The following is a 19,448-nucleotide window of genomic DNA, read 5'->3' as shown; positions in this document are numbered from 1 at the left end:
GAGCTTAGACGGACGATTATACCACCGTTAGACAAGAGTTAATCCTTTCCAGGTAATAAAGTTGCTTATGCGAGAGTAGAATGACTAGACCTGTCGGCACCTAATTGGCGCAATGTAGCATGCACCCAGTAAAAAAAAATGTATGTTGGAGGAGAGGACACGTGTACAGCCTTCTTCCTCCCCCCATCTCAACTTTCTCGACATAATATCTTATCCTCTATCGAGGCACAGCTTGGCAATCACCCTGCATATGCCACCACAGTGAGCTAGCGCATACGTAAGGTGGCTAACCTTGGGGAGAGGACCACCCTTTCCTCTTTATCTTCTTTCCTATTTTTTATCGGCATCTCTTTCTACCCGAGTTGTCCTTCTCTTTCTATATTTGTCATGGTCGTGATCGGGTTTTTTCGTCTTCTCCTTCGTCGATAAGACTCCACTCCTCCGCTTTAGTAGTGTTGCATTTAGGTGAGATGGGTGAGTTTTGGGCTTCTCCTCTACCATCGCCACCTCTTAAGGTTTTTGAACAACGATTGATCCTCAGACGACCCTTGAGCTCATAAAACTTAAGGGGGTAAGCTATTATGGGTTGGAACCCTCCTTGACCCTAATGTCGTCTATTTAAGCCCATTTTGTTAGTGGCAATAGCGCTTGTTGGAGCTTTGAGCTCACTAAGGCCCTTGTCCAATCACTCACCATGTCACCTCTCCTATATCCGGCGCTAATCCCATCTCAGCCTCCACCCCGTCCTCTTCCTTGCTCTGCCGGTGATCGTCAGTGGTTATCGAACTATATTGAGTCAAGGTCTCCTTCCTTAGCAACCCTTCCTCCTCCTTTGCTTTAGTAGTCGGTTGGCAATAGGGGATCACTAGGGCACTCCCTGCGTACTCGACATTAGGTTTGAGCAAAAGAGGGGAAGAGCTAGGTGGCTCAGGATATTCTAAACTGAGCGTCATCGAGCTAGCTTGACCAAGCATGGTAGAGTTGGCCTGACCCACGCCAAGCTAGCTTGGCTTGGCCTAAGCCCTTGTGGTTGGGCTAGCTAGACGCATTTCGGACTAGGCCTTAGCCTTTACCCATCTTGGGTAGTTTTTAACTTTCTTTTATTTATTAAATATGATAAATTTAATAGTAACTCAGTATTTTACTACGAACCTCCTTGGGACTAATGCGAACCCTAGAGCGAACCCAGTTTAGATCGAGTCTTCTTAGCACTAGGGATTTAGCATAACCAAGTAAGTGGACTATCTTTTCTTACTGTTATCGATCGATATGATGTGCTAGCTAGGCTATACGTCAGAGCAGTTCATAAATGACATATTAGCTTTAGCATTTATAGTTGCACATGATGATTTACCATGATAGTTGATAAGACTGTCTTTACCATGATATTTATATATCTCTATTAGCATACCCATAATATGATAACACATTACTCTATGATGATATTTTCTATTATACTTATTATGGCATATGTTATTATACCACTAGCACACATGCACTACTATAAAAGATGTGGCTTCTATATCTTGATAGTACTCAACACTTCCCCCAACTAGGATAAAGGGTAAGAGAAATATATAAAGCTCATACTTGTAGTTTCTTATCTTTGGATACCGAACAATCAAGCATGCTGTTCGCTAGGCTTAGACAGACCATTATACTTACTATCAATTGACGAGAGTTAAATCCTTTAAAGTATTCAAGTTGGAGATCAAATAATAGAATGATATAGACCTATACATACTCGATAATATAAGATTAGAATATTTGTGAGTGGTTCATGATTTTCGCACAAATAATATAAAATTATTGAGCTGAGATTCTTCGAGTGGGTTGCAGGACCTGTGATGTTGACTCGTGATTATGGGCCTATAGCTGAGATACTTAGTCTATAGTGATGGACAATTAGTTAACTATTTGTTAGGTAATAGGTATAAATATATAGAGGTAAAATGTATTTGACTTGTTTTTTTTACAATCTATCAAGTAAAAGAGTTATTATAAATAAAAGTTGCTGTATAATTTTAGGGTACGTTTAGGTTGTCAGCATTTCTTGAGCCAAGTCATGACATGACATCACGTGCAGTGCAAGATTCTTGCTAGTCCTGGAAGGCATCACATCACATGGACCCATGCCGTGCTCTACCGACACCCCCATGCCATGCATTATATTACTACTGGAGCATTTGGATAAGGGAACACATACACAAGTAACACAACTATATTATGTCATGCCTTGCATGTGCCGACATTACCCATATATATATATATATATATATATATAATATAATATCAAGTATCAGTGCAGAAGATTTTGAGTTAAACTTTTTATTAGATTTATATGGCTTAGAAATGAGAAAGAATATTAGAATCTAATATACTTAAGTTTTTTAGAGTATCTAATACATATATCAGAATGGCATGCCCTTTTAACGTATATTATGTTGGATGAGTCAATTTTTCTTTTTAACAAGGTTGGTCTCCTTACAAACTTAAATACTTGAATAAGTTATTTCAAAACTTAATACCTAATTCCAGTTTTGTACATGAGCATTTTACTTTAAAATAAAGTGCTCAACAAGTTAGCACTTTATCCCAAACATAACACGCACCCTCAGTATTCTACTTGATAAGGACCCAAAGAATTTTGTACTATTTTTAAGCTTAGTTACTTTTTTTTTCATAATCTGTGCTTATACTATACAAATCCCTATTTAATATCTCACTAATTTATCCCATTACAATATGATATTTCTCTATACTTTATGATGTGAATTGCCTTTGGGGTGTATATCTGTGGGGAGGCACTGGTGGGATGGTAACGATGGTAAAGACGATGAGATTTAGAAAGAAATTGGAGGGAGAATATTGCTAGCATTATGGAACTAGGGGAATTGGCAGTCGAAGAAGGGAGGAGGGACAATGATCTTGGAGAGGACAGTGACCTAACTTGAGAAAACCAGAGCAAAGGAGGTCGAGAGATAAGAGGTAAGAGAAAGTAAAAAATGATCAATATTTTTAAAAATCTAACATTCGGTACCCTTTTGCATATTTATTTTGAAGCTAATCCTAATGACTCATTAATTAAACCCTCAACAAAACAAATAGCTAAAATAACCTTAGCCGAACTGAATCAACAAGTGTTTGAATGATGTTGATTAGGCATTCAAATGACTCGACGAAGGCTATTCTAGGGTTCACGTGTTCGAACGCTCAACTCTGAGGTTCAAATGTCATTAGCTAGGCATTTGAATGCCTCAAGAAAAGCTACTTTTGTATTGGAGTGTCAGAACACCATTGGCCAAGAGCGTTTGAACACCTAAGTCCAAGGCTAGAAGTCATTTAAAAATAATAAACAACTAATCCTAAATAAGCAGGTTTGATCCAGCAAACCAAATGTCCCTTATAAGGTGACCCAATTGAGCCTGAATCACATTACTCTATCCAATTGCAACATATTATCCCTTTAAAGTTTATCCAAATGCTAACTATGTAAGTGGTTCTCTTCTAAGCCAATGAGTTGCTGCTAATGTTCCCAAAATTAAAGAAGTCTAGCATAGTTAATGATTCATTTACTTAATACATCTGACGGTTCCAACGTGTTATCGACATACTTACATAGAAGAAAAGTGATATTTATACAAATAAATTTGAATATATAGTAGTAATGCCGAACTCCAACCCCATATAATTAATTATATGGAAATAATTGCTAAATAGTTTGGTTTAACGACTCAACTCAATGGTGCAGTAACTTAGATAGGCAATTCCGCAACACATCGACTTATAATGATGCATTGATGGTATTTAGTTCAAAACAATAGCTCGGTGGCACACACGACTTAAAAACCTAAATTATACGGCTTAGTATTTTGACTAAAATATGATAAGATCTAAATATCTTTATATCTATATCTAAAAAAAGTTGGTATTGTGTAACCCAAATCTAGCTTTTTAGGCTTATAAAAAAAAATCAAGTCAACCCCAACCAATATAACAATAATGGTAGGAATTTATATCCACCCAAACTTTATAAATTTGGGTTCCCAACGTGGTAGACAAGTAGCATCATCTAAAGCAGATTCCTCATAGTTCCATAATTAATTTTTGATGCATACCCTTCAATCTTAGTCAACTAAATTCAGAATCTAAAACTATTTCCAATTATTTGTTCAACTATTAAAGATAAACACTAACCTAGCCTAACATTCAATGCATTATTTGTTCAACTATTAGGCTAATGCATCATAATGTAGATTAACATATCTAATAAAGTTGTTTCCATCCAAAGTATTCTCTATCTCTGCCTTGTTGAACGATTGCAGCATATATGCCTAAAATCTTAAGGCCTTGTTTGCTTTGAATTTAGAAACTTCTCCTGAACAAATTTAGATACTCTTAAATTGATTCAGTAATTAAATATTTTTTTATCTTCTTTATATCTAATTACATTTACTCTTTAAAAAATTAAGACTTAAAAATAAGATTAACTAACCAAATTCGAAGCTTAGCCTAAAACCAAACAAGCTCTAATCTCTCTGTATCTCAGTCAATCAGATTGCTCCATCTCGTAGCAGTAAATATTATTGAGAAATTATAATTTACCTTCGGGTGGTTGTGTGATTTGACTCAGTTTAACTTACCCTTATTGTACTTTGAATTTAGAAAATTAATCCCGGTCTAGTTTAAATTAAATTATAATAGTTAGTCATCATTTAATTAGAATGTAAAAGCACTTAATTATTCTCATACAAATTTAGTCTAATATAAAGATAGTAACAATATTTTGGCTATTTGATTATTTATTTATGACAAAATATATTAACATTAATGACACACCATTATCTTTGCACAAAACATTGTATAGTTAAAATTTGGCGAGGATCAAAGGGATTAAGTGTTTAAGTTTGAAATATAAAAAGGCAAATTAAACTCAAACCATATAAACCACAAAGAAATATACTGTAATTTGCCCAAAAATTATCACACCATTGTATATTTTACCTTTATTATTATTATTATTCATATCTTACTATATAAGTATTTTGAGAAGTATTTGACTTTTAATGGCTCAAAAACATCTAGTTATCTTAATATATGAGTAGATATATGCAAAATAATCACAGTACTCGTGTGGTTCTGTGTATCTCAGGTATTTTAAATCCTTTTTGAAAGTAACACAATCTTTTATATTAAAGTTAATTCATAACATTTTTGAAGTATTAAAGTAAAATATAAAGATCAAATGGTGAAAATATCTATACGATAGAATGTTAATAATAATAAAGACAAAACATATAGTATTTTATTAATAATGTCACATTAATTAACTTTTATTGAGTCCTATAACTCATTGTTTGATCCTACTAATCTATGACAAAAATATAATAGTTTTTTTTGTAAACATTAGGGTTAATATTCGATAAACATTTGATTATAGATTATATGATCATAATTTATCCACACACACACACACACAAAATATAGGAGCCCATTCTGATATAAATTAGTATAACTGCACAAGAGGAGTGTATTATTCTAGTAGATTGGCATCTACATGAATCCATACACTGAGATGCACTCTCCCTCTCCCTCTATCCATCTATCTATCTATCTATCTATCTTTTGGTGTTGATATCTACATGTCTCTGTAACTTTTAGCCTACCCAAATGACAGGACAACAGCAATAATAATAATAATAATATGGTGATATTCTCTGTGGCACTGATAGATTAATAATAATAATAATAATAATAATAATAATAATAATAATAATAATAATAATTAATAATTTCAAGGTGCATTGTATTTGAATTATGGCAATGTGGTGGCATTAAGGCAGGGAGGCAAGTGGTCCATATGTTTGAAAGACTTGCAAAGACAAAAGAGTACTAGCTAGGACACAGACAAATTCTCTCAACTGAATCTACTAATTACTCATTTATTTCTAAAAAAATTAGAAAGGTACATTTTAGTACTGAAAACTTAACTGTATGATAGCATATTTAAATTTAATTAATCCATATAAACTATACATATGTTTGGGTAATTTGTACCAAAATCTCACTTAGTTTTTATTTTTCCTTTTAGCCTGACTTGTTTTCAATTTCTTTTGCACATAAAAGCATTTTTCCTCTTTTCTTTCCAGTTTGTCGTTCTGTTATTTAGTACTCATAAATGCCGATAGAACGATGTAAGAATAGAAAGAATTGATCTATACTTTCTTCTTCTAATTCTTATGAAAAATTTGCATTTAATACCATACTTTTTAACAAAATTTACCTCTTACATCCTATATTTTTACTATTTACAAATCGAGCACTATGAAGTTAGCGAATATGTATAGTAAAAACCTTGAGTTAAATTTGAATTAACACCGTTAGAATATTTTGTTATATAGAGATATTTTATTTCTAAAATAATAAAAAAAATCTTTATTCTAAAATAACTAAATTGTCTTTAGTATGATTTAGTTGAAGATATTTTTATATATTTGTTTAATATAGTTAACTTAACCCAAAGGTTTAAGTTAAGTTTAGCTAACAAATTTAACGGGGTGTTTTCTGCACGTATTATCTAAATTATAGTGCTCAATTTATAAATAGTAAAAATATAGACTGTAAACCGTAATGTCATTAAAAGACAGGACGTTATATACAAATTTCCTATTTTTTTTCCTTTGTTATCTCTACTTATTCTTCCTAATTTCTTCTCTCTTAATTTTTGTTTTCTAAGTCTCTCTAATCCATATCTAATTAATACAATAAAAGATTAATTAGAGATAGTTTAGATAAACAAAACCTCTTTAGTCAATATTTCAAAAAGAGAATTATACTTAAATTATAGTATTTACTTGAAAAACTATGAATTACGGTTAGAATTTTATACTTAAAAATAGAAAATATAATGAGAAGAGTGATATAAATACTATCATATCCAAACTTAGAGATATTTATAATACTGAAATCTTACTAACTTGTTGTATCATAAGTAAATACAGTAATTTATTTGCAACATAAATTAATTTTTTTTCAGAGAAAACCAAATAATTTAAATTAAATCATTATGTATTTTTTAAATTATTAATCATATAGTTATTGGTTATTTAACTAATCATAATTATATTATCACCGTCTCGGATTAGTCTCTTACTATTTTAATTAAATAGCGATTAAACAGAGTTTATATATAATTAAAAAAAAAGTTCTAGATCATGACTCACTGATCTCCGATTAGTTTTATAATTGAATGACGAAGTCTGAATTTGAAAAAACTCCGAGTACAAAACTTCTAGATCATGACTTATCGATCTTATCTAATTAATTTTATAATATTTGGACATCAGATAAATAATTTATAAATATTTTTCAATTTACAATTTTTTATAGTTAATTTACAAATTTTATAAATTAACAGTGAATTTTGTAAAACAAACTGTGAATTTCTGTCGAAATTTCATACAAACAATAAATTTTTTAGAATAGAGAGAAGTGACACATATTCTTTAATTAATCGATAAACTTTACATGTAATTTGTACCAAAATCTCACTTAGTTTTTGTTTTTCCTTTTAGCTAGACTCGTTTTCAATTTCTTTTGCACATAAAAGCATTTTTCCTCTTTTCTTTCCAGTTTGTGTTCTGTTATTTAGTGCTCATAAATGTTAATAGAATAATATAAAAATAGAAATAATTGACCTCTACCATCTTCTTCTTCTTCTTATTCTTATAAAAAATTTGTATTTAATACCATACTTTTTAACAAAATATACGAATTACTTTCTATATTTTTACTATTTACAAATCGAGCATTATAATTTTAGCAAATATGTATAGAAAAAACTTTGAGTTAGATTTAAATTAACATCAATAAAATATTCCGTTAAGTAGAATATTTTATTTCTAAAATAACGAAAGCTCTTATTCTTAAATAACTAAATTGTTTTTAGTATGACTTGGTTGAAGGGATTTTTATATATTTTTTTAATATAGTTAATTCAATCCAAATATTTAGTTAAGTTTAACTAACAAATTTAACAGCATGGATGTTTTCTGCACAAATTTACTAAATTATAGGGCTCAGTTTATAAATAATAAAAAATGTAGAAAGTAAATCATAATATCACTAAAAGACAAAGTGTTATATACAAATTTTCCTTTTTTTTTTCTTTTGTTATCTCTTCTTATTCTTCTTACTTTCTTCTCTCTTAATTTTTGTTTTCTAAGTCTCTCTAATCCATATCTAATTAATACAATAAAAGATTAATTAGAGATAGTTTAGATAAACAAAAACTTTTTAGTCAATATTTCAAAAAGAGAATTTAATCTGTGTTGCAAATAAATTGCAGTATTTACTTAAAAAACTATGAATTACAGTTATAATTTTATACTTAAAAATAGAATGAGAAGAGTGATATAAATACTATCATATTCAAACTTAGAGATATTTATAATACTGAAATCTTACTAATTTGTTGTATCATAAGTAAATACTGTAATTTATTTGCAACATAAATTAATTTTCCAGAGGAAACCAAATAATTTGAATTAAATCATTATCTCTTTTTGAAAATATTAATTATATAGCTATTGGTTATTTAACTAATCATAATTATATTATTACCGTCTCGGATTAGTCTCTTACTATTTTAATTAAATAGCGATTAGAAAGACTTATATAAAAAAAGAAATAAAAAGTTCTAGATCATGACTCACGGAGCTCCGATTAGTTTCATAATTGGACGACGAAGTTTAAATTTGAAAAAGCTCAGAGTACAAAAGTTCTAGATCATAACTTATTGATCTTATCTAATTAATTTCATAATATTGGACGTCAGATAAATATTTTATAAATATTTTTCAATTTACCATTCTTTATAGTTTTTACAAGTTTTATAAATTAATGATGAATTTTGTAAAACAAACTGTGAATTTTTGTCGAACTTTCATACAAACAATAAATTTTTTACTGAAATCTAAGAATAGAGAGAAGTGACCCTATTCTTTTCTTCTTCTTCTTTTTCTTCTTTTTCTTATTTTATCTCTTAATTCTTTTATTCTTCTTTTTTATGCTATCCGGGTCAGATCGGATCACATCATAGAGATATTGGGCTCGATGAATCTAGTCTAGTTATCTTATTTATTTTAGTTAGAGTCTACGTAGATTTGAGTTTATTTAATCACCTAAGTTAAGTTTAGTTAACTCTTGTGTAGTTTCAAAAAAATATTTTATAGAAATTCAGAAGTTGTCCGAATATTATGGAACCACTTTGAGAAGATCTATAATGTCCTGATCTACAACTTTTTTATTCAAGATTTTTCCATACTCTATCTTTGTAAAAACAAAGAAATATTTTGATAAAGATAAGGAAGACTGATTTTATTAAGTCATGTTTATCTCTAGGTCATGTTTATATTTAATATAAGCTAATCAGGCAAATCGTAATGAAAGTCGGCCTATGGCTAGCCTCTATAAATATGTGGAGTGTAGCCCTAATTGATAATTATTGAAGGAAAGCATTAAATGAATATGAGTTTAGCCAAATATTTTTTATCATCTTTATCTTTTATCGTAGGCATTGGATCGTCTTTATCTTCATAGGAGTATATCATAACCGTAGAATTCTTTCAAGCATTCAAACCTTAGTCACCACCTTCCTCTAGCAACCACTCTATTATACGGTCATCCACCACCACCCTTGGCTATTTACCATCTCCACTGTTTTATTTTTTATTTTTTATTCTGATTTTCGATTTAGGTGAATATAAGTCACTAGAACTCTTAACTTACGACGCAACCACTACCTAAATTTTCATAATTTTTTTACCTCTAGATCGGTCCAAATTTTATTCATAATATTTTTTTTCTATACAAGTCTCTTTAATCGTTCTTTAAAATATAGTAAGAGACTTATAAGAGATTATAATGATATAATTATGATAAATTAAATAAATAAAAACTTTTTACCAATGTTTTAAAAAAAAGAACTTAATCTACTTAGGAAATAAATTATAATATCTACATAAAAAAACTATCAATTATAGTTACAATTTCATACCTAAATTAAGAGTTCTTCATTCCGCCCTAAAAAGATTCTAAATCTAAATAAACTCTGAATACAAAATTCTACATCATAATGTCACCGACCTTATTTAATTGATTTCATAATAGTTTGACATCATATCAATATCTTCTAAATTTGAAAGCTGCGCAGAATTAGAATTTCGTAGTTTATATACGAAATTCATAATTTAAGTATAATAATTAAACTATAAAATTTAATTTTTGCATAATTTTAGGGAAATATTTAAAAGATAATCATGTGACATCCAAATATTATAAAACTAATAATATAAAATTTGTGATGTCATGATCAATAACTTTTATATTAAGAGTTTTTTTTTTTTACAATCAAATTTTATCTATGGTAGAATGAAGAATAGTTTAAATATGAAATTCATTTTTTAAGTACTAAATTTTGACTATAATTCACTATCTTTTTTTTTTAACAAAATTTATCGTTAATTTAGAAAGTTGTTACTAAACAAATCTAGATCGAATCGGACGTAAGAAAATTATAAAAATTTACATAGTGGTAGCTTCAGAAGTTAAGGTTATAATGGTTTTAGTTTCACATAAATCAGAGGTGGTGATGAAAAGATATCAATAAAATAGAAGATGAATATTAGGATGGGACAAATTGATAAATATCTAATGTTGCGGCTATCGTTAGAGGGTGGTGATAAACGGCCGTAAGGTAAGGTAAGGTAGCTATTTGAGGTGATAATGGCTATGAGTTAAAGGTAAAATTAGGGTTTCTAACTTAGATCTACTCCTAGGAAAAAAAAACTGGCTACAATTAACTTATTTCTACTTCTAAATTATCTTACTCTTACTCGTAAAATAAACTTAAGACTAAAATAATTTTTTCATGCTTGGATATTTAGATTAATGGATGAATAAACAAAGAAGCCCAGTCTATCTATATAAATAGATACTGTAATTTATTTACAATATATATTAAATTCTTTTTAGAGAAAACCAAACAATTCTCTTTTTCTAAAATATTGATTATATAGTTTTTGGTTATTTAACTAATCATAATTATCTTATCACTATGTCTAACTACGATCTTATTATATTAATTTAATAGTGATTAGAGAGACTTGTATTAAAAAATGATTAATAGATTAATCAAAAATAATTGTGAGATAATTAGGATTAGTTAAACAATAGAATTTTATGATTAAACTATGAATTTCATTCTTAAACTAAGAATTCTTCGTTCCGCTATAGATCAAGTCCAAATATTAAGAAACTTTGAATACAAAAATTCTAGATCATAACGTCACTGATCTTATCCAATTTGAATTTTATTGTTTAAGTACAAAATTTATATTTAAGAAAAAATATTCAAAAGATAATTTCTGATATCCAAATATTATGAAACCAATTAGATAAAGTCTATGGCATCATGATATATAATTTTATAGTTTCTAAAAAAATATTTTGAAAATAATATCTGACGTCCAAATATTATGAAATCAATTAGATAAAGTTTTTTAACATCATGATCTAGAACTTTTGTATTCAGAGTTTCCTTAAACTCATCATATATCTACTTCATAATGAAAAATGTTTAGTTTAAGTGCGAAATTCATAGATTAAGTATGCAATTCTAACTATAATTCATAGTTTTTAAGTAGATATTGTAATTTTTGCTACATAGATTAAGTTCTCGTTTTGAAACAGTGATTAATTAGTTTTTATTTATTAATAGTATCTTTAATTAGTCTTTTATTGTATTAATTAAAGAGCAATTAGAAATACTTGCATAGAAAAAAATAGGATTAAAAGATAGAAGAAAGTAGTAGCAGCACAAGAAGACAGACGACTTTATAATAACATATTTAGTAATGAAAACTAAACTGTATGATAGCATATTTAAATTTAATTAATTGAGAAACTTTAGATATGTTTATTCTTTTCTTTTTTATATTAGTATATTTTTAATTAATTAGATTATTATAATAGATGCTATTTTTATAAGTATTTCAAAATTACTTTGAGAACTTAATATTGAAAGGAAATCAATCTAAGGATCAAAATAATACTATCAAGGAGAGGATTAATTCTTTGGATCATTTGGTCAGCAAGCCTTGGTCTAAGTTCAATTCAACTCAGCCCAAGGTAGATGTTCAAATGCACAATCTTATATGGCCCAATGCTTGTGCCTAAGCCCAGTTTGGTTGCTGGGAGAGGGAAGGGTGGGATAAGGTATAACCCCAACCCCCCATATTAAAAATTAAAAATTGGATTAAATGCATGATGAAAGAGAATCTTGTTGAAAGGAACCGCACATAACCTAGCTTTATCACCATCTTCTTATCTCACATTTGGGTAGGTCAAGTATCATAATATTCAGTATCCCTGATAATAAAAATTATTATATTTTATTTATATGAGAAATCTTCATCTTTGTGTTATTTTAATTTTCTTATCCCGCAACCAAATTAGAATCGGAGATTGTATGTGTTCCCTAAAAAATTATGAGCAGTATAAAAAACTCAAAATCTCAACTTAATTTGAAAGTTAAATTAGTGGATTTAAGTTGAAGACTCACCGAGTACTTATTGAATTTTAAGTAAAAAAATGCAGTATATATATTCAATAAATATATTAAAGTCTAATTAATTAAAGCAAAAAAAAAATCATTCACCTAGATAACAAAGACACTATTTTTAGCACTCTATTTATTAAATTATTTTACAAACAATTTTGAATATACAAGAGTACAAATACTAATGTAGTATGTAAATACATTAAAAACTCAGTTTAATTTTTCTATAATTGATGAGTTTGAGTGCCTATTAACTTGAGTTTTTTATTTATTTAACTTGAGTTTTCATTGAGTTAAGACAACTCGATCGAATTTTAACTTGACTCAATGAGTTTTTTTTTAATAATAATTAGAGTAGATCATAGAAAAAGAAATTAAAACCACTTGAGTTAGATGGGTTATTGAAGACCTGATCAAATTTTGGGCTAAAAGATAAGTTGATATCGCTGCCCTTATAAGATTTAACTATTCTAAAAATATTTACAATACAAAAAAGACCACTAGTTAGATGGATTAAGTTTAGTATAATTCAACTATTATCACATAAAAATATGTGTACTGTTGCGACAAATTAAGTAACATTTGTAAGTGCATAAATCTGTGGAGTAAATCGGTAAGCTAAGCAAGGTATTAATTCTATAAGGACTTATTTGAAAACTTGAATTGTTTAAAAATCTCAAAAATAATTTTAATCTAATTGAAAATTTGGTTAAGAAGATTTATGGAAAATACGAAAAACTTTTTATAGGTTTTTTTTAAGTGTAAGAGAAATAAGGTCTTTATAGGATTCACTACAAGGTAAACGGTTGAAATCGATAAAATTGCTTGTGTGGTAGCACGTGAATAACGCCTGTGATGTTTGCTAGCATGGCTGAATAAGGATCAAATCCGTTACTTGTGTAGGATTTGATGTAGAATCCGGCCGCAAGATTTTGGTGCATCCAAAATCTGTTTTTGATGTTTTTATTATTTAAAAGCTTAGATTTTTGCAAGTCTAGCCCACTCACAACTTCTCTAAACTTTATTTTAGTAATAAAATATACTTTTTAATCAATAATTTAGTATTTTATAAAGTGAAAGCATGAATTTAGAGAAAATTATTTAAACAACTAAAAAAATTATGTTTTAACAATTCAGCTAGTATATTTAATATTACAAGGGTATTTTTATGCCCTTATTAGTTATCAACAAGCTTCATCATTAAGCTTAGGAAAATTAGAAATATATTTTAGTAATTAATAACATAAATTGAATAAAAATAAACATAAGATTAGCACCGGAGAGTTACAGAATAATTCTTTCAAAAACCAAGAAAAATCCAAATTAAGAAATAAGAAATTATACTAAATAAAAATTAGAATATAAAATTTACTGACTTACAAGGCTTACAAATTTTTTCAAATAAGCTTTATTGGTGTCAATTGAATTGAAACAATTGCAAGTCTAAAAACTAAAATTTATATTACAAAAAGTATTCAAGAAAGATTTTATTTCTCTAACTTTCAAGCCCTTTATTTATAGATTTCATGGACTCATAAAAATCAATTCTAAATTTGTCGAAAATCTGCTATGATTATGTTTGAAATTTGTTAAAAATGTGCATAAAATATGATAAAAATTTGGATAAAATCTGTTGAAAATCTACGGCATTAATTGGCTAATTTGTTTGGCTAGAACTTGCTGCTCAAATTGAAATTTTAAAACTTGTTTACTGCTACAATTATTGCTGAAATTTTTGTTAAATTGGAGCTAAAAATTTACTACATTAGGTAAAAGTTTCTTACTTAAATTTTGCAACTTGATAGAGATTTGATTGCTGAAAATTTATTGTTTGATTGGAAAGGAATAGATTTTGACTCATTATGGTTTAGATAAAGAAGAAAATAATTAGTGGATATTGATTTGACTTAAACATGACTTGAGATATTAGAGGTAGATTAAGTTGGTTATTATTAACCAATTAACTTAAGTGGCTAAGCCTAAATCTGCTTTGAGCCCAAATTTGACTATTTTTAGTAATTAAATGAGATTCAATTGATCAAAGGTCTACATATAACTAAAATATATTAATTAGTTAAAATAAAATATTAATATTTAATAATTTGGGCATAACAAATATGATAATTATGAATTTAACATGGATAAAAGTTTTTCTTAAAACAATCAACCTGGGTTCTGCTAGAATTTTGGCTGCTCCTTCTTCTTCACTTTTAAAAAAGTTCTCATCATCATCGTCAATGTATCCACCCTCCTATATCTTAGCCTGCTCCTTCTTCTTCACTTTTAAAAAAGTTCTCATCATCATCGTCAATGTATCCACCCTCCTATATCTTAGCCCAAGTGGCTAGGAGAGGACAGAGGTCTTTCTCCCTTTTAGAGTTGGTTATCTTAACTTTTATCATTTTTTCTTTCTCACTTCTCCCTTTTTTGTAATAGTTACCAGCATTCAACATTTCTCTTTCGCTATTTTTTGTGGGTCTTTTCTCTCTATATTCTACCTTCGCCCTTCACAGCTACTCACGTGCTAATAATATTTGGCTCAACTCCTTATTGTCAAATTCACCTTATTGATATCATCACCGTCACTTCATGCTTTTGTCATTATCTTTTTTGAAACATCTATCATAGCAGTTTTAGAAATTTTTTTTATCTATATTCATTTATTTTAACTAATTAATGTAGGGTGTTGATCTGATTGCTTCATTATCGATCCATATCCATTAAGGTCACAACGGGGCTGATGGAAGCCTTTATTTTAGTGTAATGGTGTGATTATAATTATTCTATCTTTGTCTTTTGGGTTTAATAGGCTATTGATATTTTTTTGTGAGACTTGTTTAAACTATTTCTCTATATTATTTTGTGTGTCAGACTTATAATCTTTTTGTTTGAAATGGATAATATCTCACTTACGAGCTTTTCTTTAAAATTAAAAAATAAATAAAATATATGCGTAATTCTACACACACTTTTTGATACCAAGAGTCGTCTTCTCACAAAATAAGGCCATTAGCAAAAAAATATAATTATAAAACTATTTTAAAACTGTAATAAAAATAAGATATAATAAATAATTCACCTAAATGATATTTGTTGCTTTTGACTTGCAAACTTACTAATTAAAGTTTTATATTTAAGTTTTTGAAGTGATATTAATTATGATGAAGTATGGTTGATGTGTTTCTTATATATATAAACATTGTGCACACCTAAGTCAATTAAAAGATGGAACATAGAAGATAGATAAATTTTTATTTATACTCTTTTTTTGTACAGTCAAAATATAGTGACTCACTAACTATTCTGTAAATAAACACTAAAATAAAATACAAAAGAAATTAAAAAATTTATATTAAACTTAGCATGACAATTTTTAAAAGAAATTATGTGCAAATCTTTCAGCAACAACACCAAAAGTTTGATATGTTGAAAATAGGCTTGCTAAAACTGTAAACATAAGTTAAATATAAAATCAAATATATACGTCTAAATATAAGTTGATAACAAACTAAGTCGAATTCATAGGGAGAAAATGATAATTCTATTAAAATTAAAGAAAAAATTGTCAATGTTTTTCATTTATGAATAATTAAAAAATAACTGAAACTAATTACTAAATAAATTTGAATAATTAAAAAAAAAACAATCTAAGCCCCTATTCACTTTAGGGATAATTTTTTTTTCTTATTCTAAAATATAACTCATTATTCCATAATAATAATTGAACACCATAATATTCTTATTCTAGAATACAAATACTATTAATCAAAATTATATCTTATACCACACATTAATACAATTATTTATTTACACTTGATATCTATCTCATCAACCTAATTTATATCAAATCAAAAAGTATTTATGATAATTTTATAAAAATCAAGACATATTTTTTCACTTTATATCACATCAAAGATAATTATTACATATTTATTCTAGAATATAAGTGAACACAAGAATATTTAAACCTTATTTGAAAATAATAAAGAGAAATACCTATTCTAGAATTAACTTTATTCCTAAAGTTAATGAAACCTAAGAAAATTTTGGATTTAGAATCCACCTAATTCTTTGGCTTGGAATCATAGAAGCATTCAAAATAATTTACTTATTAAGACACGATCTATCTACTGAAATAAAGATGCATCAATAGGCATAGAATATCTCAGTGAAAAGAAAGAAAATAAATAAATTAATATATGAAATATTTATTTTCTTGGCGTAAGTTATCTTTAGAATACTGGGTTTTTAGAGTTACAATATATCCCATATTCAATCAAACATATCATTATATTAGAAAAATAAAGTATAATATATTTCATAGGCATAAGTCGTTTGTATAAAAAAAATAAAATCTGATTATTGTGTATATATTCAAAGGTTCAAAGATGATGAATTAATCATTTTATTACTCTATATTGATGATATATTGATTATTGATTATGATACTAATAAAATTGAAAAATAAATTTTTGTTGCGAAAAATATGGATATTACAATACAAATACTTGATATGAGAACCTTTCAAGACAGAAAAAAAAGATGCTTTGGTTATCACAAAAACTACGTTGAAAATATTATTAAATGATTTAATATGAAAAATGTCAAATCAATTTTCTCTATACTTTTTAGTCGCTTAAAGTTTTACTAGCAAACAATATCTTACAAATGGAAAAGAAAAGAAAGAAATACAAATGTTTCAATAAATTTTAGCAGTATACAGTTTATTATATGCAATCGTATGCATAATGTCAGACTTTATTTATAGAGTTAATTTATGCAGTATATGTGGCTAGTAGATATCTCTCAAAGTTTATCAAATAATATTGAGTTATAGTGAAATAAATTCTTAGATATCTTAGAGGTACTTCCAAAATTAGTTTATATTTTTGAAATAAATGATAAACTCAAGTTAGAGGGCTTCACAAAATGTTACATGTATGACTTGTGATATTGATACTATGAAGTCTTTTTCACATTACATAATAACTTTTTTAGGGTATATTTTTTTTAGCAATTTAAGTTATAAAAATGTATCTACTGGAGATGTTAAATACATTGTACTAATAGAGGTATGCAAGAAATTATTATGGATGAAAATAATTTTATAAAAATTAGGCTTAAGGCAAGACATATACATTACTTTTTATGATAATTTGATTGTTATTCATCTTAACAAAAGTTCTAACTTTCGCTTTAGGTTAAAACACATTAATGTGAGGTATCATTGCATGCAAATTATATTGGTGGTAATAATCTGATCCAAAATAAGTAAATAAATTAAATAAACTTATAAATTATATAATATAAAATTCTGTATAGTCGAGTTTAGTATTAGACACTATTCTTTAAGACCAATTTGCCCTCCACCGATTGCTTATGAAACGGTAGACTTCGGTCTCACAGGATATAATGACTATCTTACACTAAAAAAAGTAGTTATTCGAATGTCTTATCGAACTCGAATTATGATGTACTCTCTCTCAAATATAGATAAAATATTCAAACTAGACTTGAACGGAAAGAACAAAATTTAGTGCTTAAAATAATGCAGATCCTTTTGAACAGTTGGATCTGATCATGAATAGATAATGGATGTACCATTTCAAGTTTGAACTGATTAAGAATATGTATCAAGCAAAAATAATTTGGATTTGATCCGCATGCGAACAAAACCAAATTAAGCCTAGCCGAGTGGGGTGCGTGTGAGTTAAATTGCATAATATCTTTTACCTACAAAATATGTACCATTTTTTGGGCATAAAACCTATAAGAAGTTTAATACTTATATACCATACTAACATATTATTAAATATCAAGTATGGATTAAACTCACTTCTCTTTATTTTTCATTGGCATGATACTCACTTTGGAGCCAATTTTTTATTCATCTTTTTTCATTGATTTGAATAAGTGAATATATGATAATAAAATACTCTTTGAGCTAAATTAATTTCACCATTAGTCCATTATTAATAATGTGTGGTCCCTACTTAAAACTTAGCTCAAAGTTAATAAAAGTTCATGTCAAATATATGATATTTTTAATAAATTATTATAGAAAAAATTTATTATATCTTGAAGAATCCATACTAATAAGAATAAGACGGATATGATGACAAAATCATTATCAAAGCAAAAGAATGAAATTTGCATAGTTAAGACAAACTTGGTAGAGCCCTCACATATGGTTGGAGGGGGAGATTTGTTAGGTTTAGACATCCCGCTTAATAGGAGAGTAAGATACACCCACTTAACTAAATAAGAAAATTAACTTAAAGAAAAAAAAAAGATAGAAAATGAGCTATATTTTATTCTATTCAAGAGAAATTAGAAACAAAAAAATTATTGCAAAATCTATTTTAAGGAAGGATGTGAAAATTTTAGTTAAATCATATTTAAGAGAAAAAAAATCCATAGCTAATATATTATTTTTGGTGAGATTGTTCTCATTCTATTATGAAACATTAGTCTTTTTGTTAGTTGTTTCTCTTTAGTTGTAATATAAGAAAGTGATATTTTAGATTTACCTAAAAAAGAACATTGTAAGTTCATTATTGCTGATTATAATGGAGGTTTTCTGTTGTTTTTTTGCATATATTAAAAATTTTCACGTAAATTGTTTATTTTTTATTATTGATTATTTATTTGCTCTTGTGATATGAATTAGATTTAGGTTGATCTATTTGTAAGAAAAATTTAAGATTTTAAGTAAAGGCGGTCTCGTGAGTTATAGATCTAATGACTTTATAATTGGGTGACTCAGAGATCAGAGTAAAAAATATGAGTAAAATTGTGGAGAATGATCGAAATTAGACAAAATCGACAA

This window comes from Typha angustifolia, chromosome 10 (genome assembly GCF_048772165.1).
Source record: "Typha angustifolia cultivar Huaian chromosome 10, ASM4877216v1, whole genome shotgun sequence".
NCBI lineage: Eukaryota > Viridiplantae > Streptophyta > Magnoliopsida > Poales > Typhaceae > Typha > Typha angustifolia.
The sequence above is the reverse complement of the archived record's forward strand: the minus strand, read 5'-3'. Positions refer to the sequence as shown.